A 20,353-nucleotide genomic window follows, 5' to 3' on the forward strand; every position below is an offset into this window, starting at 1 on the left:
CCCCAACCCATGAAAAAGCAAAAGGGAAACATAAATTATATAAAAAAGTATCATAACTTGAAGATAGAGAATACTAAACCCACAAAATAAGTATGAGTAAAAAAAAGTAAAATTGTTAAGTCCCAATATGTGATCTCTCATACTTCTGCTTCACCTCCAGCCAGTTTCAATGCTTTGTGGTGACCAAAGGCAGACTGAAAAACACTGCAGGGAAGACAGATGAGGATAGCAGGCAAAGAAGCCTTAGTGTGACTAGAAACTACCACCTTAAATCTGAAAATACTGGCAAAGTGTTTGGGCAGATCAGAGCACAGACTACAAGGGCAAGATTTCAAGAACAAGTGATTCAAAGAGTACAGGGTAAACGGTCAGATGCAAAGGGATACTCTCTGAAACATGTAGCTGTGGGGAAGAAAAACAAAGCAAAACAAAAAAAGAAAGATGTGTTCTTTGGCAAGAGGTTAATGAAGGAAAAATATAGAATAAAAAAGGGAGGAAATTTAGTGTTCTGCAAGCCTAAAGAGAGTCATAAAATCAGAGCTATAACCCCACCATCAAAACAAACAAACCTTTCTAAAGTATCTGGATTGTGCTATACCTAAAAAGGAGTGTCCTTACACTAAGGATATTGTATATTATTTTACAAAATTCTGATGTAACACATTAATACCATAAAATGAACAAAAGAAATGTAAAATATTTACAAATCCATTGAAGAAAATTAGAAAAAGAATCACACATAACACATAGAAAATACACCACTTCCTCCTCCAATTAACAAAGTATAAGACATGTGTAAACTAAAATTCCAAACAGAAGTATACATACTCAAATGAACATTCAAATCAGAAATTTTAAAAAGCAGAAGGAAATTAAAAAGAGAGTGAATGGGGCTTCCCTGGTGGCACAGTGGTTGAGAGTCTGCCTGCCGATGCAGGGGACACGGGTTCGTGCCCCGGTCAGGGAAGATCCCACCTGCCACGGAGTGGCTGGACCCGTGAGCCATGGCTGCTGAGCCTATGCGTCCAGAGCCTGTGCTCTGTAACGGGAGAGGCCACAACAGTGAGAGGCCCGCGTACCACAAAAAAAAGAGAAAGAGAGTGAACGGAATTCTGAAAAGAAAAGAAAGAAGTGGAAAAAAACATCTTACAGCTAAAAAATACATTTCAAGAGCTAAAAGGAATGAACACAAATAAAACATCTATTAACTACATTGAGAAAGGCAAGAAAACAATCCAGAAAATAAAAACAACATAACAGAAGATGAAAAGATACAAGAAAGATAAAAAGAATCTGAGAGCAAGTAGTACAAATTGAAGACAGGCAAAAAAGAACTGTATTTCTATAAATGGCATCCTTGAAGAAGGTTTACAAATTAATGAAACAGAGCTAACATCTCTACACACAAATACAAAAAAAATAAACAATTATAAAATATAATAAAAGTGTTGAGATTAAATAGTCATATTTATATATTCAAATGTAAACTAACTTATCTACTTAAGAAAATATATTTTCACTATGGCTCACAAAACAAGACTTAATTATATACTGTGCATAAGAGACACACCTAAAACAAAGTGATTCAGAAAAGAGTGGACAGGGGGCTTCCCTGGTGGCGCAGTGGTTGGGAGTCCGCCTGCCAATGCAGGGGACGCAGGTTCGTGCCCCGCTCCGGAAGGATCCCACATGCCATGGAGCGGCTGGGCCCGTGAGCCATGGCTGCTGGGCCTGGGCGTCAGGAGCCTGTGCTCCGCGGTGGGAGAGGCCACAGCAGTGAGAGGCCCGCGTACCGAAAAAAAAAAAAAAAAAAAGAAAAGAGTGGACAAAAAAATATACCAGGCAAGTATGAATCAAAAGAGAGAAGGGATGGTGATCTTGATATCAGACACTGTGAAAGTCAAGCTGAAAACGATTAAATGTGATAGCATGACACTCTACTATTCAACCTTGTTCTAGAAGTATTAGTCAATGCAATTAGATAAGAAAAATGAATTACTGGAATAACAATGGGTAAGAAAAAACTGATTTATATCTATTTGCATATATGATTGTATACATAGAAAACCCCAGATAATCAATATGACTAAATAAAATAATAAGCATTCAGAAAAATATATGATATAAAATTAACATACAAAAATCAATAGTCTTCATATATATAAACAATAATCAGCAGATGACATCATGGTGGCAAAAATTTCATTTACAATACCAGCAAAGAAGATTAAGTGGTAAAGGATAAGTTTAACATAAAATGCACAAAATCTATACAAGAAAAATTTTATCAATACTCCTGAAACTCAGAAAAGTAGTCTTGAAATAATGAAATATATATTCTTTATTTTTGGAGAGGGTAATTCAACATTACAAAGATGTCAATTCTCACTAAATTAATACATAAATTCATTGTGGTCATAGTAAAAATACCATCCAGTATTTTATGGAATTAAGTGATTTAATACTAAAATACATACAAAATATCAGCCATGCTAGGTTAGCCTATTAGTCAAAGCAGTGAAAAAGAAAAATTACAAACAGGAAATAATTGTATCAGACAGTAAAACTTATCTCTATAACTAAAATAGTGTGGTACAGTTCAGTGCATAGACAAATAGACCATTAGAATAGAAAGTTCGGAAATAGACCCATGTAGTAATAAAATGAACTTAGGTTCTTTGGGGAAAAGTCTATTCCAGGTCTTGGGCAGAGAAAATACAAGATGTGCCCAGAACATCTTATGCTAAAAAATAATGAAGTGCTGGAGAAAGGATAGAATCAAGTCAAAAAGACATGATGTTAAGTAGAAGAAGCTAGCAATGGCCAAAGGTGGAAAAAATTGAGCAGCCAATTAAACAGTGGTAGTGTTGCATTATAAGCCATAGAATAAAATAAATATCTGTGAATTTATACTAATATACATAAATAATTTAATTAATACATAAATAGGGAGAATACATACATACATCACATACATCCAATTAAAGGATCTCCTGCAAAATATTTATCAATTGTAAAGGAAAACATAGTAACTCTACAGTGTGGAAACCCATGAGATACCACCTTAAACAAATGATTAAAGTTAAAATAATAATACACATACATGACCCCTGAATGCAGGTTATTGTGTTATTCTTGCCAAGAAGGCAACATCACAATCTAATCATGAGATAAGTGCAAATTGAGAGACATTCTATAAAATACTGACCAATACTCAAAAGAATTTCAAGGTCGGACTGCCCTGGTGGTCCAGCGGCTAAGACTCCGAAATTCTAATGTAGGGGGCGTGGCTTTGATCCCTGGTCGGGGAACTAAGATCCCACATGCCGTGCAGCATGGCGGGAAAAAAAAAATCAAGGTCATGAAAGATAAGGAAAGAATGAGTAACTGTCAGAGACTAGGAAAGACTAGAGAAACATGACAAATAAACGCAAGTGAGGGACCCTAGGCAAGAAAAAGGACATTAGAAGAAAAACTGGTAAGATTTAAATAAAGTTCATACTTTTGTTAACAGTATTGTAGTAATGTTAATTTCCTTATTTGGTAACAGTGCTAAGGTTATGTAACTTGTTACATTAAGAAAGCTGACTGAACTGTATATGTGAACTCTCAATACATGCTTTTTAATATTCCTAAGTCTGAACGTATTTCAAAATAAAAATAAAATAAGCATTGCAAGAAAAGCTTGATCCAAGTATGAAGCAAATTAAACTGGTATGGTTTTGAGCAATTGGTGAATTGTAGAGAATCCATTTGAAAATGCCCATTTGAGTAGCACAGAGATTATGACATTAGAAATTTAGAGAGACAAATAATTTATGGACAAATAAATTACAAATGTATGGACAAATAATTGAGGGCTTGATTACAATTATAAAAGAATATAAATATTTTCATCCTTGATGATATAAAAGTAAAATACAACTACCAGAAATTAGGAGATAGAAATAAGGAGAGATGAGGGGAAGTACTAATAATACCATTCTAAAAAGTGGAAAGTTATGAAAAACTCTATGGTTGTGGGTCAATTATGAAAAGTAAAGGTGATACTATAATGATATTTTTTATGTCAGGAGTAGGGGAAGATGGATAGAGTGAGTAAATTAAATTTCCATTTAACATGCTAAAATATTAAGAGAAAATATCTAATGTTGATAAATCAAATGGCATATTTAGAGACTATAACCATAAATCACATTATGAATAGTGATGATTATAAGTAAATTCCTTTTGAGAAGAGAACTAGAAGTGGGCAGCCATGGGTGAATCCTATTTTCTTTGTGTATATTTAACATTTTTAATGATATGACATATTATGTTAATTTTTTAAATATTAAAAAGGACATGATAATCACAACTTCTAATATTATTAATGTTCTTCAATTGCATAATCATATTATCCTTTTTTGTATCACTTGAGGATTTATTTACTTTTCAAATCTGTGCTCAAAAGTCATTTTATTTTCATCTCAATATTTATGAGTAATACATATGTACCCATGAAACATTTTCTTGCTATCCAGATAGGTTTACTATTTTGCTGCTCTGTACTCCAAGAATACTTTGTTTATAACTCCATTAAGCAACTAATCACAATTATTGTAATTTATCTAGTATCTATTTCCTTTGTCAGAATGAGAATGTCTCAAGATTAGGTGTATGTATCTTACTCATGTTTGTACTTCAAGCACTCAGAGAGACTGAAATATATTTTTCTCAATATGGAAATATTTATAGAAGCTAACAATGACATCCTGCTTCCTTTAGACATTAAGGAGAACACTATATAGAACACAGGCAGTCAAATTCTGGGAGAATTGTCTTGGCTCCATTGTTTCTGTGCATATTCTTCAGTCATTCATTCTTCCAGGTCAAAATAAAAAATAATTTGGAACATGGGCTTCCCTGGTGATGCAGTGGTTGAGAGTCCGCCTGCCGATGCGGGGGACGTGGGTTCGTGCCCCGGTCTGGGAGGATTCCACGTGCCGCGGAGCGGCTGGGCGCGTGAGCCATGGCCGCTGAGCCTGTGCGTCCGGAGCCTGTGCTCTGCAACGGGAGAGGCCACAGCGGTGAGAGGCCTGCGTACAGCAAAAAAATAAATAAATAAAATAATAATTTGGAACAGAATAGCCAAAATTTGATGCCTATTATCCTGACTAGCCTGGTGTTGCCCACCATGATTAATACTTACCAATTGTGGTTGAAGGCAAAAACAAACAAATAAATACTATTGAATTGTATCCCCTAAAGATACAAGTCCTAACCCCCCACCCTCACCCCCAGAATCTGTGAATGTGACATTATTTGAAAATAGAGCCTTTACATATGATCAAGTTAAGATAAAATCATTAAGGTGGGTTCTAATCCAGTATGACTAGTGTCTTGATAAAAAGGGAAAATTTTGACACAGACAGACATGCACATGGGGAGAAGGGTATGTAAAGATGAGAGTTATGCTGCCAGAAGCCTACTAGAAGTTAAGAAAGAGTCTTGGAACAGACCTTTAATGAGTGTCTTCACAGCGGGCATGGCCCTGCCAGCACCTTGATCTCAGGTTTCTAGCCTCCAGATTTGTGAGACAATAAATTTCTGTTTTCTAAGCCACTTGACTTAATGGCACTTTGTTACAGCAGCCCTAGGAACATAAAATGGGCTTTGTTGGAAATATTTTCAAGCAGAGGGTCAGCAAAATGAGGCGCTCTACTCTTGTTCTTTCATCTACCCTTGGAGAGAATTACAAAGAGGAGAGAACACAGCAGCAAGCATAGTGTGCTCCAGCAGAGAGACGTCCCTCTGCTGCATGACCTTGTTGTAGGATGTGGGGAAGGTCTGGTGAATTTGGCTGGTGAAACTCTGAACTTAGTGCCAGGTGTCTAGAGAACTTATTTGGGGAACCCAATTGATAGCACCTAAAAACTTAGAGAAAAGTTAGAATTGGGCTGAATAACCTCCCCCTGAAGGGAAAGGTGTTAGTTCTGGCTTGTTCACTGCCAGACAAATCATGGAGAATATCCAAGGTCACTAGAAGACAGTACTGTTTATCTTTCTACTGTATTCTTTTTGGCAAGTTAATATTTACTGAGTGCATACTATGTGCCAGGCACTATTACTCTTCTAGATGTGTGTGTGTGTGCATGTGTGTGTTTGTGTATTGATACTTACCTTGCAGATTGGTAATGCAGTCAAATGAAGGATATCTATCTATCTATCTAAATACATAAATATATACACATATATATGTGTATGTATGTTTATATACCCCTCATTTAAATGTTTATATATATGGATGCATTTATATATATAGTATATATATGTACATAATTTATGTACATAAAGGCATTGGTATAGTATATATACATTATACGTATATGTATATATATGCATATTCTTCACTTAATTTTACCACTCATTTATAAATCATGTTACTTTATTATTTTCCTTTTATATTTTAGATACTGAAGAATAGAAGTGTTCAAAAATTTTTACACAAAGTATCAGTAGAGAAAAATTCAGAATTCAGACTCACAACAATTGTGGCTCAGAAGTATATGCTATTAATACTACTTCTTAAGGAACTCTCTAAAGCTAGTGTAAGCAAAATAAAAATAAAGGAATGTTTATGGAACAAGAGGCACTCTTAGGGAGGGAGTAGAACCAGAAACTGGACATATCTAGCTCTTGTCTTTGGGAGCCTCTGGCAATTGCTTTATTTTATTTTCTAACTACATACCGATTCTCTTTTATATGCTATTCTATATGCTACTTTGTATGATTGAAAGGGTTAAGATATACATATTCTCCTTTCAAATACATATATGTCATCTAAAGTTGAAATCACATAGTCTCATTTCGAACTTCTCCAGAGAAGGAGATCATTAGCTCAGTATGAGTCAATGGGCCACCCTGGGTCCAAACAGCTATTGTAGGGCTGGAGGTACAAGATAATGCTTAGTGATCACATTTTCCAGGACACTAGTTTTGTATCTATGGATATGAGTGGGAGGAGAGACAGTTTGTAGAAAAGTAGGATGGAGGCAGGTAGCCAGTTCAACAGGCATCCACTACAAGATGGCTGCACTCAGCTTATAACAGGCTAAGAGGAGAAGAGTCACAAATTTAAGACCAAACTCATAGAGTAGATGATTTTCAGCCCCCTTCCATCTATAATATTTTTAGGTTTTAAATATATTAGTCCCTTCTTAGAATCTGAGTTTTAGAATTATGATTTTCAGAAAACATTCCTATTATGTATCTATTTCCTCAGCATACACTTACTGAACATCTAGAATATGGTTATAGGTTGAATTGTATTCCCAACTCCCAACTTCCAAGAGGATCTTGGAAGTCTTAATTCTCAGTACCTGTGAATGTGATTTTATTTGAAAATAGGGTCTTTGCAGGTGATAAAGTTAATATGAGGTCATTAGGGTAGTACTAATCCAATAAGACTGTTTCTTTGTAAAAGGGAAATTCGGACATAGAATCAGACATGTGAATGGGGAGAACACCATGTGAGGATGAAGGCAGATACTGGTGTAATGTATCAACCACCCCAGGGATACCAAAGACTGCCAGCATACTACCAGAAGCTAAAAGAAGGGCATGGAGCAGTTTGTGGTACTCTGTTATGGGAACCCTAGAAAATTAACACAAAAATGTGTACGTGAAAAAACAGTTGACCCTCAAGGAACTTACAGTCTATGATGGGGAGATAGATTTATAAACAGATCTTACAGGACAGTGAGGGACAATAACATTTCCTCAGTTAAAAATGCCTCAGGTCAAGGTCTGAAGAGATGAGAATTCCATCCACCCCATTTCCCCACAACTTCTTTCAGGATTTCACTGAACTTTCTTTGAAATATTTTGAGGTTTCAATTCAGTTGACACCTTTGAGGGATATGGGAATATCTACTCTCATGTTTTGATTAAAATACTTCTTCTACATATTCTTAAAGAACCACATGCTTTCTGTATGGCCCAAGCATCATAATGTACTTTTATGTCTTCAAAAGATATTACACATACTGAAATGATTTGACCACATATTAGAGAGGGACCTCCTGGAAACAAGTGACAATACCTTATTAAAATCTGTGTCCCCAGCTCTTAACAGAGTGCCAATATATTTTGAGGAATGGATGAACTAATAAATATCAATCAAATATTTATACAAATATCACCTTTACAAGGCACCAAGTCTTTTCTCTTTTATGCAGCTTCCAGACATGTCTGCTACTGTTAAATAAATCCAGTTTGAACTCAGCAGGGAATGAAACATATATGGGGGTTAATATTCTTGATACTACTCAATATACTTTCCTGGGTACATAGGGCAAGACCCAGAATAGCATTCCATTTGTTTGAATGACGGATTAGTTGATTGATTTTTGTGACAAATGACAAATGCCAGTTGCCAAATTATATCTTCAAACAACTTATGTCACTCAGAATTCAACTGAACTGTACTCCTAGGACAGTCTAATCCTGGGGAGATATAACAGAAAAATTACCTTAAGTGCCACTGTATTCTGGGTCATAAGTATTTCTATTTAAGAGTGATTAAAAAGAAGCTTCCTAGTCTAGATTGGGCAGACCAAGATCTCACAAAGAAGGTTCTGTCACCAATGAGATACAACAGCATTCACAGTACACTGGGATGTGAATTCTCCTCTCTCTCCCCTCCCTGAGAGAACAAAGGAGGACCATGTTACCATTTGCTCTGTCTATGGGTTGGTATCTGGAAATCAGAGTCCACGTGTAACTCCTTTCCTGACTGTTACCTCTAGTATGGAAGCATGATGAAAACCAGAAGGATATGGATGTAAAGAAGAAACTAGGCCTCCCTGCAGACATAATTTTGCCTTTATTCTACTTATCACCAGGGGACCCTATTCTATATTCAGACAGTAAAAGATACTATGCAGAGTTGGATCTATGGTATTTTAATTTTTATGTTCTATGACAGTCCAAAGGATTTTAAATGTAAAACCTGGACTACCAGGCAGGAAACCTAGTTTTCTCTCCTGGTTCTACCTCTTGGTATGTGATTAGATGGGAGGGATATATACAATATAGAGATGCTATGGATATTTAAACATTTCTCTGACTAGAATTTATTTCATTTCATCCAGGCTATCCACTCTTTTTCATGTTAAGTTTATATAATTTCTATCTGGGCTCTTTGCTCTTCTAATTAGAATATATATCCATTTTGTTTAAAGGGGTACATTTTATTGAATGTAAATTATGCTTCCATAAAGATGACACCCCCCCAATAAGACAAAAATAAAACAAAACAAAGGTATGCACATATATATGTTTTATTTTTATTTTTTTATTCTCCAAATTAATTCTAAATTAATCTTCTTAAAGTGGGATTTTTTTTCTTTTCATGCAAATAGCTAGTTCAAAAACTTGTAATGGTTCCCTTTAGTCTGCCAAAAAAAAAGAAAGAAATTGAGAGTCATTGATTAATGAACACATTTATCCATCCTTCTATTAAACAAGCTTTTGATTAAATATCTCCTCTTAGCTTCTATAGTATTAAGAAAAATCGTCAATCCCAGAGATATTAAGATGAAGAAAACAGTGTTTACAGTAGAATAGTCAGGACAATGGTCAGTTCTCTTTATTTGCAAAGGCTATGTTCTATAAAGTTACCATGAGCCCCAATTAGCACATATAGGGTTAGGTTCCTATGAGCCTCTGGTCACAACATTTTTCCCAACAGAACAACACGTAAACTGGATTTATTGTGTATTTATGACTAAACACACCATATTAAGTATTTGTTCCTTGATTAATATTGAACTCATGGCCAGCAGCACCATGACTCATGCCTGAAAGAAGCTTGTCTAACACATGCATTTTCTCTTTAAGGCACAACAGAGCTTTCTTGCACTTAGGGACAGTAGACAACACTTTAGCACTACACTTAGGGGGCATTTTAAATGGCAAAATCACCAACAAAAAGCAGAAATATGTGAAAAATATGCACCAAATATATTACAAAGAGGACACACTTACAGTAGGAGAGCTGAAACAAGAAGGCAGAATGTTGTTTTGCTTTACCTCAGGTGATCACTTGAATTGAGTCAAAATTTTAGCCATTCTGAGCATGTCAGCAAGTGACTACAAAAGTGCCATGAATATGGGGTTTCCAAAGAAATTTTAGTGAGTAGGTAAATTTACAAATACAGAATCATAAATAATGATAATCAACTGTATGTAAACAAAAGGGAAAAAATTTTTCATCATTAGTAGTATGCCCAAAAGAAAATGAAACATAGAGGGGAAAAATAGTTAACGTTGGAGAACATTCTGTATAACAAAGGATGAGTGAGATAGTACTTACTGGCTTCTGCCAATTAGGCAAAAGGCCATTCAGTCAAAAAAAAATAGCATATTAAGGTTGTGATAACAAGAGGCTTTGTGGCATATACAAGAACTACAGTAGCGTTATGATTCTTCATTCTGAAGTTCATATTAGAGGGGTTAGAAATGTCTGAAGACGATAATAGAAACCAGATGAGGAATGATCTTAATGTCCATCTTAATTGCTTGGAAAACTTTTTGTGATAATGAGAAACCACGGCCATGTTTTAAATGAATGTATGGCAAGAATAAGGTCTGACTGTACTACCTCGGTATACTGTGAGAAGTAAATGTTAAATAGTTTAATGATACAGGATAGAAGGCCCAGAGAAAAACCAACTCACAAATGGTAACCTAATTAATGACAAAGGAGGCAAGAACATACAATGGAGAAAAAACAGCCTCTTTTATAAGTGATGCTAGGAAAACTGGACAGCTACACATAAAAGAATGAAATTAGAACACTACCTAACACCATACACAAAAATAAATACCAAATGGGTTAAAAACATAGATGTAAGATTGGACACTATAAAACTCTTCGAGGAAAACTTAGGAAGGACACTCTGACATAAATCACAGCAAGATCTGTTTGACCCACCTCCCAGAGTAATGAAAATAAAAACAAAAATAAACAAATGAGAACTAATTAAAAGCTTTTGCACAGTAAAGGAAACCATAAACAAGATAAAAATACAACCATCAGAATGGGAGAAAATATTTGCAAATAAAACAATGGACAAAGGATTAATCTCCAGAATATACAAACAGGTGATAGAGCTCAATATCAAAAAACAAAGAACCTAATTAAAAAATGGAGGGGAAGACCTAAATAGACATTTCACCAAATAAGACATACAGGTGGCCAAGAGGTACATGAAAAGATGCTCAACATCACTAATTATTAGAGAAATGCAAATCAAAACTACAATGAGGTGTCACCTCACAAGGGTTAGAATGATCATTATCAAAAAATCTAGAAACATTAAATGCTGGAGAGGGTGTGGTGAAAAGAGAACCCTACTGCACTGTTGGTGGGAATGTAAATTCATACAACCACTATAGAGAAGTATGGAGATTCCTTTAAAAAACTAAAAATAGAACTACCATATGATCCAGCAATCCCACTACTGATCTTAAACCCTGAGAAAACCAGAATTCAAAAAGAGTCATGTACCACAATGTTCACTGCAGCACTGTTTACAATAGCCAGGATATGGAAGCAACCTAAATGTCCATCAACAGATGAATGGATAAAGAAGATGTGGCACATATGTACAATGGAATATAGCTCAGCCATAAAAATAAATGAAACAGTTATCTGTAGTGGGGTGAATGGACTTGGAGTCTGTCATACAGAGTGCAGTAAGTCAGAAAGAGAAATACGAATACTGTATGATAACGTATATATATGGAATTAAAGATAAAAAGGGTACTGATAAACCGAGTGGCAGGGCAGTAATAAAGACACAGACATAGGTTTTGGTTTCTTGCAAATGCCACAGCTACAAGTAAATTGAGGAGTTTACGGGAAACAAGCTGCGAGTGCAGAGATGTACAGTCTGCTGTTTCTAAATTTGTGGGTTACTAAAATGGAAAGAACATGTGATCTGTCTTCTCCTCATGGAACTGTGTGGCTGACAGGGTCTTGGTGCTCCAGCTGGGTGTAAGGCCTGTGCCTCTGAGGTGGGAGAGCTGAGTTCAGGACATTGGGCCAACAGAGACCTCCCAGTTCCACATAATATCAAATGGTTAAAGCTCTCCCAGAGATCTGCATCTCAACACTAAGACCCAGCTCCACTCAACAACCAGCAAGGTACAGTGCTGGACACCCTATGTGAAACAACTAGCAAGACAGGAACACAACCTCACCCATTAGCAGAGAGGCTGCATAAAATAATAATAAGGTCACAGATACCCCAAAACACACCATCGGAAGCAGTCCAGACCACCAGAAAGACAAGACCCAGCAACATCCACCAGAACACAGGCACTAGTCCCCTCCACCAGGAAGCCTACACAACCCACTAAACCAACCTTAGCCACTGGGGGCAGACACCAAAAACAACAAGAACTATGAACCTGCAGCCTGCAAAAGGGACACCCCAAAGACATTAAGTTAGGCAAAATGAGAAGACAGAGAAACACACAGCCGATGAAGGAGCAAGGTAAAAACCCACCAAACCAAACAAATGAAGAGGAAATAGGCAGTCTACCTGAAAAAGAATTCAGAGTAATGATAGTAAAGATGATCCAAAATCTTGGAAATAGAATGGAGAAAGCACAAGAAATGTTTAACAAGGACCTAGAAGAACTAAAGAGCAAACAAACAATGATGAACAACACAATAAATGAAATTAAAAATTCTCTAGAAGGAACCAATAGCAGAATAACTAAGGCAGAAGAACAGATAAGTGATCTGGAAGATAAATTATTGGAAATAATTACTGCAGAGCAGAATAAAGAAAAAAGAATGAAAAGAATCGAGGACAGACTTAGAGACCTCTGGGATGGTATTAAATGCACCAACATTCGAATTGTAGGGGTCCCAGAAGAAGAGAGCAAAAAAGGAACTCAGAAAGTATTTGAAGAGATTATAGTTGAAAACTTCCCTAATATGGGAAAGGAAATGGTTAACCAAGTCCAGGAAGCACAGAGAGTCCCATACAAAATAAATCCAAGGAGAAACATGCCACGACACATATTAAACAAACTATCAAAAATTAAATACAAAGAAAACATATTAAAAGCATCAAGGGAAAAATAACAAATAACATACAAGGGAATCCCCATAAAGTTAACAGCTGACCTTTCAGCAGAAGCTCTGCAAGACAGAACGGAGTGGCAGGACATATTGAAAGTGATGAAAGGGAAAAACCTACAACCAACATTACTCTACACAGCAAGGATCTCATTCAGATTTGACAGAGAAATTTAAAACAACACAGACAAGCAAAAGCTAAGAATATTCAACACCACCAAACCAGTTTTACAACAAATGCTAAAGGAACTTCTCTAGTCAGGACACACAAGAGAAGGAAAAGACCCACAATAGCAAACCCCAAACAATTAAGAAAATCGTAACAGGAACATACATATTAATAATTACCTTAAATGTAAATGGATTAAATGCTCCCACCAAAAGATATAGACTGGCTGAATGGATACAAAAACAAGACCCATATATTTGCTGTCTACAAGAGACCCACTTCAGAACTAAGGACACATATAGACTGAAAGTGAGGGTATGGAAAAAGATATTTCATGCATATAGAAATCAAAAGAATGCTGGAGTAGCAATTCTCATATCAGACAGAATAGAATTTAAAATAAAGACTATTACAAGAGACAAAGAAGGACACTACATAATGATCAAGGGATCAAACCAAGAAGAAGATATAACAATTGTAAATATTTATGCACTCAACAAAGGAGCACCTCAATACCTAAGGAAAATGCTAACAGCCATAAAAGAGAAAACTGACAGTAACACAGTCATAGTAGGGGACTTTAACACCCCACTTTTACCAATGGACAGATCATCTAAAGTGAAAATAAATAAGGAAACACAAGCTTTAAATGATATATTAAACAAGATGGACTTAATTTATATTTATAGGACATTCCATCCAAAAACAAAAGAATACACTTTCTTCTCAAGTTCTCATGGAACATTCTCAGAGATAGATCATATCTTGGTTCACAAATCAATCCTTGGTAAATTTAAGAAAATTGAAATCTTAACAAGTATGTTTTCAGACCACAACACTATGAGACTAGATATCAATTACAGGAAAGGAAATCTGTAAAAAAATACAAACACATGGAGGCTAAACATTACACTACTTAATAACCAAGAGATCACTGAAGATATCAAAGAGGAAATCAAAAAATACTTAGAAACAAATTACAATGAAAACATGATGACTCAAAACCTATGGGATGCAGCAAAAGCAGTTCTAAGAGGGAAGTTTATAGCAATACAATCCTACTGCAAGAAACAAGAAACATCACAAATAAACAACCTAAACTTACACCTAAAGCAATTAGACAAAGAAGAACAAAAAACCCCAAAGTTAGCAGAAGGAAAGAAATCATAAAGATCAGATCAGAAATAAATGAAAAAGAAATGAAGGAAACAATAACAAAGATCAATAAAACTAAAAGCTGGTTCTTTGAGAAGATAAACAAAATTGATAAACCATTAGCCAGACACATCAAGAAAAAAAGGGAGAAGACTCAAATCAATAGAATTACAAATGAAGGAGAAGTAACAACTGACCCTGCAGAAATACAAATGATCATGGGAGATTACTACAAGCAACTATATACCAATAAAATAGACAACCTGGAGGAAATGGACAAATTCTAAGAAAAGCACAACCTCCCAAGACTGAACCAGGAAGAAATAGAAAATATAAACAGACCAATCACAGCACTGAAATTGAGACTGTGATTAAAAATCTTCCAACAAACAAAAGCCCAGACCAGATGGCTTCACAGGTGAATTCTATCAAACATTTAGAGAAGAGCTAACACCTATCCTTCTCAAACTCTTCCAAACTATAGCAGAGGGAGGAACACTCCCAAACTCTTTCTACAAGGCCACCATCACCCTGATATCAAAGCCAGACAAAGATGTCACAAGGAAAGAAAACTACAGGCCAACATCACTGATGAACATAGATGCAAAAATCCTTAGCAAAATACTAGCAAACAGAATCCAACAGCACTAAAAGGATCATACACCATGATCAAGTGGGGTTTATCCCAGGAATGCAAGGATTCTTCAATATATGCAAATCAATCAATGTGATAAACCATATTAACAAATTGAAGGAGGAAAACCATATGATCATCTCAATAGATGCAGAGAAAGCTTTTGACAAAATTCAACACCAATTTATGAAAAAAAAAATCCAGAAATTAGGCATAGAGGGAACTTACCTCAACAAAATAAATGCCGTATATGACAAACCCACAGCCAGCATCGTTCTCAATGGTGAAAAACTGAAACCATTTCCACTAAGATCAGGAACAAGACAAGGTTGTCCACTCTCACCACTATTATTCAACATAGTTTTGGAATGTTTAGCCACAGCAATCAGAGAAGAAAAAGAAATAAAAGGAATCCAAATCAAGAAGGAAGGAGTAAAGCTGTCACTGCTTGCATATGATATGATAGTACCTAAAGAATCCTAAAGATGCTATCAGAAAACTACTAGAGTTAATCAACGAATTTGGTAAAGTAGCAGAATACAAAATTAATGCACAGAAATCTCTTGCATTCCTATACAGTAATGATGGAAAATTTGAAAGAGAAATTAAGGAACACTCCCATTTACCACTGCAATAAAAATAATAAAATAACTAGGAATAAACCTACCTAAGGAGACAAAAGCCTGTATGCAGAAAACTATAAGACACAGATGAAAAAATTAAAGATGATACAAACAGATGGAGAGATATACCATGTTCTTGCTTTGGAAGAATCAACATTGTGAAAATAACTATATTACTCAAAGCAATCTACAGATTCAATCCAATCCCTATCAAACTACCAATGGCATTTTTCACAGAACTAGAACATAAAATTTCACAATTTGTTTTGAAACACAAAGGACCCCGAATAGCCAAAGCATTCTTGAGAATGAAAAATGGAGCTGGAGGAATCAGGCTCCCTGACTTCAGACTATACAACAAAGCTACAGTAATCAAGAGAATATGGTACTGGCACAAAACAGAAATATAGATCAATGGAACAGGATAGAAAGCTCAGAGATAAACCCAAGCACATATGGTCACCTTATTTTTGATAAAGGAGGCAATAATATACAATGGAGAAAAGACAACCTCTTCAATAAGTGGTGCTGGGAAAACTGGGCAACTACATGTAAAAGAATGAAATTAGAATACTCCCTAACACCATACACAAAAATAAACTCAAAATGTAAGGCCAGACACTATCAAACTCTTAGAAAAAAAAAAAAAAAGACAGAACACTCTATGATATACACCACAGCAAGATCCTTTTTGACCCACCTCCTAGAGAAATGGAAATAAAACCAAAAATAAACAAATGGGACCTAATGAAACTTAAAAGCTTTTGCACAGCAAAGGAAACGACAAACAAGACAAAAAGACAATGCTCAGAATGGGAGAAAATGTTTGCAAATGAAGCTACTGACAAAGGATTAATCTCCAAAATTTACAAGCAGCTCATGCAGCTCAATATCAAATAAACAAACAACTCAATCCCAAAATGCAGAAGACCTCAATAGACATTTCTCCAAAGAAGGTATACAGATTGCCAACAAACATATAAAAGGATGCTCAACATCACTAATCATTCGAGAAATGCAAATCAAAACTAAAATGAGATATCACCTCACACAGGTCATAATGGCCATCATCAAAAAATCTACAAACAATAAATGCTGGAGAGGGTGTGGATGAATGGGAACCCTCTTGAACTGTTGGTGGGAATGTAAATTGATACAGCCACTACGGAGAACAGTATGGAAGTTCCTCAAAAACTAGAAATAGAACTACCATACAACCCAGCAATCCCACTAAAGGGCATATACCCTGAGAAAACAATAATTCAAAAAGAGTTATGTACCACAATGTTTATTGCAGCTCAATTTACAATAGCGAGGACATGGAAGCAATCTAAGTGTCCATTGATAGATGAATGGATAAAAAAGATGTGACACCTATATACAATGGAGTATTACTCATAAAAAGAAACGAAATTGAGTTATTTATAGTGAGGTGAATGGACCTAGAGTCTGTCATACAGAGTGAAGCCAGTCAGAATTAGAAAAACAAATACCATATGCTAACATATATATATGGAATGTAAAAAAAAAAAAAGATTCTAAAAACCTACGGGCAGGACAGAAATAAAGATACAGACATATAGAATGGACTTGAGGACACGGGGAGAGGTAAGGTTAAGCTGGGACGAAGTGAGAGAGTGGCATGTCATATATACACTACCAAATGTAAAATAGCTAGCTAGTGGAAAGAAGCCACATAGCACAGGGAGATCAGCTTGGTGCTTTGTGACTACTAGAAGGGTGAGATAGGGAGAGTGGAAGGGAGATGCAAGAGAGATGAGATATGTGGATATATGTATATGTAAAGCTGACTCACTTTGTTATAAAGCAGAAACTAACAGAATTGTAAAGCAATTGTACTCCAATAAAGATGTTAAAAAAGAAAGAGATGCAGACATAAAGAATGGACTTGAGGACACGGGGAGGGGACGGGAGTGGGAAGCTGGGGCGAAGTGAGAGTAGCATTGACATATATACACTACTAAATGTAAATTAGATAGCTAGAGGGAAGCAGCAGCATAGCACAGGGAGATCAGCTCTGTGCTTTGTGACCACCTAGAGGGGTGGGATTGGGCATGTGTGACGGAGGCTTAAGAGGGAGGGCATATGGGGATATATGGATGCATATGGCTGATTCACTTTATTGAACAACAGAAGCTAACACAGCATTGTGAAGCAATTATACTCCAATGAAGATATATAAAAAAAATTTAAAAATTAAAAAAAAAAGTAGAGATTTAGGTATCCTGGAGGATTCATCGGATACTACCAATTGCCTTTTGAAAACTTCAACCTGAGTAAAGTTGCAAATTCTTGCCCTGAAAAAAGAAATATTTTTATTTATTAAAATAAAAAAAGAATTACTATTATCTGTTCAAATCAGGTTTTATGTTTTAACACAGAAAATGCAACGGGAGAGGCCACAACAGTGAGAGGCCCGCGTACCGCAAAAAAAACAAAAACAAACAAACAAAAAACATTCTGTTGATGTCTAATGGAAATGCAAATCTTAGAAGAATTATAAAAGGCCTAATTTAACATTAATCAGTCTGGTAAAGGTACAGGGCTTCATAGTAAATTGGATGATGATTATGAAACAGCAATTTTTCTTTTCCTAAAGAAAATCTTCTCTGACCCCCATCACCTACTCCAGCCTTTGTGAGGTGCTCCTCATACAGGTTTCTACACAGTGGTGGATAATACTGGAACTTTCTTCATATGTGCCCATAGCAATTTGTCTCTATCTATATTATAATATTCATCGAACTGCATTAAGTATTCCTTAGTATATAGTTGGCTAACTCTTGATGGTGGGGAATATTTTACTCACCATTGTGGCCCCAAGCTCTAATACATGCCTTTCACTTGAGAGATGATGAACAAATCAGTAAGTGAGGGAGTGAAATATTAGACCAGCCTTAGGGATTAGTTCTGATATCCTTGCTCTCCATATGGGAAGAGGCAATCCCAAATGCTTTTTTCAGATTCAACTTCTGCATCTAAAAATTTCAATGTCATCATAAGTTGGGAGAGATGTTTTTTGGTTGTGAGCCATTTTATTTGAAAATGTTCTCGTTTATACATGTTTAGTAACTGGGTAGTATGCAAGAAATTACAAAGTTGGACAGATGCCTTTAAAAATTAGGTATATTGCACTTAAGAAAGATGATATGCTTTTTGAAGAAATCTATTTTTCAGAATTTTCTGTAAGTGGCCTAGCAGCAATTATTTTACCTGATACATGGTGTTTAGAGTGTTTCTGTGTCATGACCTGCTACAATTGAAGAAGCCACCCTACAAAGGCACTTATTATCACAATTGTCATGTTTTCCTTTTTGCCAGGGATTTAAATCTTGGCTCAAAGTCAGCCCAGGAATCCCACCCTGGCTCATGTTTTATGCTTTGTGCATTGCTCCTCTGACTTTCTGAGCAAGATCAATCAATCAGTTTCTTCCACCAGGAACTGAGCGGTCATGACATCACCATGAAGCTCAGTCCTGTTCTAGAAAAACAACTGAGCTTGACCAAAATGAGCGACAATTTATTTTCAACCAGGGAGACTCAGTCTCCATAGAGTTTTAAATATCAGATACTGCTGCTGGAGTTGGGTCCAGGAAGTACCTCTATAGAGCCAAGAAAGGAAGGGTAAAGGAAGACCAGTGTGCTCATTTTCAATAAATCACTAGAGTAATCCAGGTGGGATTCTGCAGCTGTGGGTGGAAAGCAAAAGGAGATCATTATTTGTATTTAAGAGTGCAAAAGCAAAATCAATTTTTTAAACCAAGGTTCAGGAGGGCTGACTGATGGAAGGGTAGATATATAAAGAACAGTATACATTTTTTAATTAGAAAAGTTTTCCCACCCCTGCCACTCATTAATGTCAATGAAACCCACTTTTTTTTTTTTTTTTTTTTTTTTTTTTTTGCGATATGCGGGCCTCTCACTGTTGTGGGCTCTTCCGTTGCGAAGCACAGGCTCCGGACGTGCAGACTCAGTGTCCATGGCTCACAGGCCCAGTCACTCTGCGGCATGTGGGATCTTCCCGGACCGGGGCACAAACCCGTGTCCCCTACATCGGCAGGCGGACTCTCAACCACTGCGCCACCAGGGAAGCCTGAAACCCACATTTTTAAATTCAGTCTGGATGCAATATTCAATATACAATATATTTTATACTATTAATATTTTATTTAAAAGGGACTTGCTTTCCAAGCTGTTCATGAAGAAATCAGTCTCACCAAGATTCTTCTAAGCACTCTATTTTTTTACCTATGTCATCAATATGAACTAATGAAACTTTCTGTTACTACGGTCTTTGGTTTTATATATATATATATATATATATATATATATATATATGCAATTGGAAACACTCTTAGCACATACAGTTATATTGTTATATTACTTGGGATTAACAGCCTCCTCAGGCAAAAGAAAATTATGTGTGAATACTAAATTTTTCAAGAATATTTTTGAAACAGGCACAATACTAGTTATAATGCTTTATAATTCCTACATTTTTTGTTAGAACAATTTCTATAAAACAGTATCACTAAGTTGATAGAAAAGAAAATATTCCTAGGTAGCTGATTATCAATGAATATTTAGTTTACTGAATTTATTTACCTGTAGTC

This window comes from Tursiops truncatus, chromosome 1 (genome assembly GCF_011762595.2).
Source record: "Tursiops truncatus isolate mTurTru1 chromosome 1, mTurTru1.mat.Y, whole genome shotgun sequence".
Lineage (NCBI taxonomy): Eukaryota > Metazoa > Chordata > Mammalia > Artiodactyla > Delphinidae > Tursiops > Tursiops truncatus.